Source organism: Triticum aestivum, chromosome 2B (genome assembly GCF_018294505.1).
Source record: "Triticum aestivum cultivar Chinese Spring chromosome 2B, IWGSC CS RefSeq v2.1, whole genome shotgun sequence".
In the NCBI taxonomy this organism is placed as follows: Eukaryota; Viridiplantae; Streptophyta; class Magnoliopsida; order Poales; family Poaceae; genus Triticum; species Triticum aestivum.
This window is the reverse complement of record NC_057798.1, coordinates 332,800,985-332,806,490: the sequence shown is the minus strand read 5'-3', so window position 1 is coordinate 332,806,490 and position 5,506 is coordinate 332,800,985.

Below are 5,506 nucleotides of genomic sequence, written 5' to 3'. Positions count from 1 at the left end.
ACGCCGAGGCGACGAGTGCCGCGCCCGTTGGGTGGGTGCGAGGAGGCGGCACGGGCCCGCTGAACCAGGCGCTTCTGGATGTTCAGGAGAAGCTGCGAGCCGAGGGCGATGCCATCCAGGCCTGCACCAAGGCGCATCTGGCATCGCGACTAGCCGTCCGGGTATGATTTCTTTTTTGACTTTGTTTTTTCCTTGTTCTTCTCTGTGCGGGCGCGCCAGCGCACCCACTGGGCGTAGTCCCCGAGTTTCGGGCCGGCTGCTGAGCAGGAGGCCCGGAAATCCTTCTGCCGAGTTTCCTTGTCTAAAATTCTTATTTCAGGAGTATCACAACCTCCACGCCACTGCCTTTAACCGCAATGTCGAGGAGCTGGGCAGGCGGACTGCCGACTTGTCGGAGAGCCGGAGTGAGTCCTCCTTCTTCGCAGGGGCGCGCTGGCGCACCCGCGGGCGGTAGTCCCCGAGATTCAGGCCAACTGCTGAGCACTCGGGTCGGATCTTCCCGACGACCTTCTTTGCTGACGACTTTATCATCTTTTTCCTTTGTTCTTCAGGGGCCAACGCCACTCTTCAGTAGCATCTGGGCGAGGCCAACACCGCCTTGCGTGCCAAGGGGGAGGAGTGCAGCAAACTCGCCGCAGAGCGCGACCTGCTGGCCGCATAGCTGGCGGAGCAGAGGGAGCTGCTCAAGAAGACGCAGGACGAGGCAGAGAAGAGAGAGACTGCCCTCCTGGCCGAGTTCGAAAGCGGGCACTCCTCCTGGACCGACAAGGAGGCGCAGCTGACCTCCGGCTTCCATGAGATCGAGGACATCATCGACGGTGAGTTTCTTGGTTTCCTTTGAGCCGCCGGCTGTGGGTCGGGCCGACTCCTGATTCTGACTTGCTTCTTTTTTGTCTTGGCATACTTCTTCCCTGGTCACTCGCAGGAGGCCACTCAAGCCATCGAGGCAGATCGCGAGGCGCGGAGGGAAGATGGTGCGGAGGTTGCCGCCAATGCCCCCCGGACCCTTGACGAGCAGCTTCTGAGCATCGAGGCTCGTCTGCGGCCGACCCATCGGATGCTACGCCGGCTTCAAGGTGCCGGCGCCCAGGCCATTGCCGCCCTGTGGCCAGACATGCCAGTTCTGCACACTGCCAGTCGGACTGCGGACTGGCTGGAGGTCACAGCTGGTCGTCTTGAGGCTTGGAAGGGTTCCTCGGCCCGGGCTGGAGCGCGCTAGGCCTTGGAATTCGTCAAGGCGTGGTATCCAGGGCTGGACCTGGACCGTCTGCCCGCGTTCCGGTCAGAGGCCCAGGCGGAGCTGGTAGCTGTGGAAGACGCCCTCGTCGCTCGTGCCGCGGCGATCGCCGACTATGCCGACACCAGCATCTTCATCCCTGATCGGGCTGAAGACGGCAGGGAGGCACCGCCGGAGTGGTTTGGGATGAACCCGGTCTACGACGAGGACTCGGCGGAGGTGATCGGTTCCAGCGCTGAGGAGGAAGGCGAGGCGGAGGACGGAGGCGCCATAAGGTGGAGCGGGCGACCAGCCTCAGCTCGACAGTGCCTCCAGCAATGAGCCGCGCCCGACCGAGCCGACCGCCACCGAAGATGATCAAGCCGAGACTGTCCGGCCGACCCTCCCGACGCCCGACACCGCCGTCTCTTCCGACCCTCCGAACCCGTCTGCCACCTCCTAGGCTGCCGTCTTGCCTTCATTTTATCTTCTTTAGTAGTCTTTGAAGAACTTGTTAATTTGAACAATTCCACCCGCGGGGTGTATTTTGAACTTCTTCTTGAAGATTCGGCCAAGGGCCTATGCTATGTAAATATTTATCAGAGCTCTATCTTTCCTTGCTCATTGCTCCTCTGGCTTTTTCCTTTGCCGCCTTCCCTTAGTTGTTGCCTTGCCAGTCGGACAACCGTTCTGCGGCTGCCACTAGATCAAGTGCTTGGTTACTTTGGGAAGGCAAGTACTTGGCCATTTTTTAGAGCCTTCTTAACAAGTTGGATAGAAAGCGGCAGGCCGACTACTAAAGAGTCGGTTTTGGTAAGAGAGGCAGGAAACCGGCTTAAGCTATGCTTATGCTTTGAGTCCTTAGCCATTTTTCGTGTGGACACCCATTCTTCCTTACTCCTGTCCACCAATCAGTCGCTATGCGAGCTGCGGCTTCTGACAGGAGACGGCTTAGGCGCCACGCACTACTTGTCCGACTACAGGAAGCATTTCATAGCGCAAGGCGGCGAGTCCCCGGGCTGATTAGTCGAGCCCGGTGCCAAGCAGCATAACAGGGAGTAGTATACTCGAAGGCATAATTCTTATCATACAGATAACAAAAAGGGCAGTCCCCGAGCTCGTCTCGGGGGGCCCGAAGTCTTGGTACTTTAATACAAAGGGTAGTGGATACATACTGCATCAACTGTAAAATCTTCGGAGAAGATTTGCATTCCATGGGCGCTCCGTCTCTTTGCCAGAGTCGTCCCTCTTGCGTGCTCGGGGCTTCTGAGCGTCGATCAGGCAGTAGGAGTCGTTTCCCAGCACCTTGCTGATAATGAAGGGGCCTTCCCAAGGCGTCGACAGCTTGTGCTGGCCGGCTGTTTGCTGGATCAGCCGGAGCACAAGGTCGCCCTCTTGGAAAGATCTCGGCCTGACCTTCCTGTTGTAGTATCGGCGCAGGCTCTGCTGGTAGATGCTGGACCGGCTGAGTGCCAACAGCCGGCCCTCTTCCAGCAGATCGATGTCGTCTTGACGTGCTTCTTCTGCTTCTTCCTCGGTGTACATGGTGACTCGCGGAGAGTCAAACTCTATGTCCGTCGGGATGACGGCTTCAGCACCGTAGACGAGGAAGAAGGGTGTGAAGCCGGTTGACTTGTTTGGAGTCGTGCGCAGACTCCAGAGGACGGCTGGCAACTCGTCAAGCCAACAGCCGGCCGAACGCTCCAGTGGTTCGACCAGTCGAGGCTTGATGCCAGACAGGATGAGGTCGTTTGCTCGCTCTACCTGGCCGTTTGACTGCGGATGGGAAACGGACGCTAAGTCTAGTCGGATGCCCTGAGTCGCGCAGAAACGGGTCAAGGCACCTTCGCAAAATTTGTGCCGTTGTCGGTGATGATGTTGTGCGGTATGCCGTACCGAGTCGTGATGTCGGCGATGAAAGTTACTGCAGTCGGACCATTCAACTTCTTGATGGGTTTTACTTCTATCCACTTGGTGAACTTGTCCACCGCGACAAGTAAGTGAGTTAGGCCGCCTCGTGCTGTTTTGAATGGTCCCACCATGTCCAGGCCCCAAACCGCAAAGGGCCAGGCGATGGGGATAGTCTTGAGTGCGGAAGCCGGCTGATGTGGTTTGGAGCGGAACATCTGGCACCCTTTGCACTTTTGGACTAATTCTTTGGCCTCTTCTAGGGCAGTTGGCCAGAAGAAACCGTGTCGGAAGGCTTTGGCGACGAGTGCTCTTGAAGCCGCATGGTGGCCGCACTCGCCTTCATGGATGTCTCTGAGAATTGCTTGGCCTTGCTCTGGCTCGACGCAACGCTGGTAGACACCAGTGACGCTGCGCCTGACCATCTCTCTGTTGACTATGGTGTAGGCTGCCGCTCGGCGTTGTACTTCCCGAGCCAAGATTTCATCAATTGGCAGTTCTTTGCTCACCAGGAACTTGAGGATGGGCTGGGCCCATGAGGGTGCTGCTATTTCTTCGACTGCCAGTACTGCGACTTGGACGAGGGCGGCTGGGCTGGGAGGCGGCGGGTTGGAGTCCGCGGCCGCTTGCTGGATTGACAAAGTCCCCGGGCTGACTGGAGCAGTCCCCGGGCCGAGTTCTAGAGTCTTCGGACTGGTCACCGCAGTCCCCGGGCCGGGTTCTGAAGTCCCCGGGCCGGCTTCGACTGCGGCGTTCTTGGAGTCGGATCCGACTTCTTTGGGTGGAGCTGGCACGAAGATGGAGTCTGATTCTGGTGAAGGCTTGACAGACGGCTTGAGGAGGCGCCGAAGGGCGACGCCAGATGGTATTGCTTGGCGGGTGGAGCCGATTCGTGCCAAGGCGTCTGCTTGGTCGTTGTCATTCCTTGGCACGTGGAGGAACTCGCACCCCTCGAAGTATCCTCTGAGTTGCTGCACAAGGAAGCGGTAGCTCGCCATGTTTGCATCCTTGGCGTCCCAATCGCCAGATGACTGCTGGACCACCAAGTCAGAGTCGCCATAACACAGGATCCGGCGAATGCCGAGTTCTTTGGCAAGCCGGAGCCCGTGAATGAGCGCCTCGTACTCAGCGACATTGTTGGAGGCGGCAAAATGGATCTGCAGCGCATATCTGTGCTTGTCGCCTTTGGGGGAAGTGAGGACGATGCCGGCTCCCAAGCCGGTGCGCATCTTCGAGCCGTCGAAATGCATCTGCCAATGGGTGGAGTCGGGCACTCGCGGCAGGTACTGGGTCTCGGCCCAGTCGACGAGGAAGTCGGCCAGTGCTTGCGACTTGATGGCGGTGCGGGGCTGGTAGTAGATGGTGTAGGGAGCCAGATCGATGGCCCATTTGGCCACTCGGCCAGAAGCATCTCGGCTTCCGATGATCTCGGCAAGTGGGGCTGTGCAGACCACAGTGATTGGATGCTCCTGGAAGTAAGGCTTCAATTTCTTGGCGGCAAAGTGCACGCCGTAGCACATCTTCTGGTAGTGGGGGTAGTTCTGCTTGGAGGCCGACAGTACTTCGCTCAGGTAATATACCGGTCTCTGGACAGGTAGCGCCTTGCCTTCCTCCTTGCGCTCAACTACAATAACTGTGCTGACTACCCGACTGGTGGCGGCAATGTATAGGAGCATGGGCTCTTTAGGAGTCGGAGCCGCCAGCACAGGGGGAGTAGTCAGCATTTTCTTCAACTGGAGAAAAGCTTCGTCCGCCTTGGGGTTCCACTCAAAAAAGGTCGTCTTCTTCATGAGCTGGTATAAAGGGAGAGCCTTCTCGCCCAGCCGACTGATGAAACGGCTGATGGACGCCAAGCAGCCGGTGAACTTTTGCACATCTAGCAGTTGGCGGGGTACCTCCATCCTCTCGATGGCCTTGATCTTTACAGGGTTGCACTCTATGCCGCGTTCAGAGACCAGGAAGCCAAGGAGTTGGCCGGCTGGTACTCCGAAGACGCATTTCTCAGGGTTGAGCTTGATCTGGAATCGGCGCAGGTTCTCAAAGGTTTCCTTGAGGTCTTCCAGCAATGTTCCGCGCTTTTCTGTCTTCACCACCACATCGTCCACGTAGACGTGGGCGTTTCTGCCGAGTTGCTTGAGGAGGCACTTCTGCATGCAACGCTGAAAGGTGGCGCCGGCATTCCTCAAGCCGAACGTCATGGTCAGGTAGCAGAAGGCTCCAAACGGCGTGATGAAGGCGGTCTTCAGTCTGTCAGCTGGGTTCAGCTTGATCTGGTGATATCCAGAATATGCATCTAAGAAACTCAACAGCTCGCATCCGGCTGTGGAGTCTATCACCTGATCAATTCTCGGCAGAGCGAATGGGTCCTTGGGGCAAGCTTTG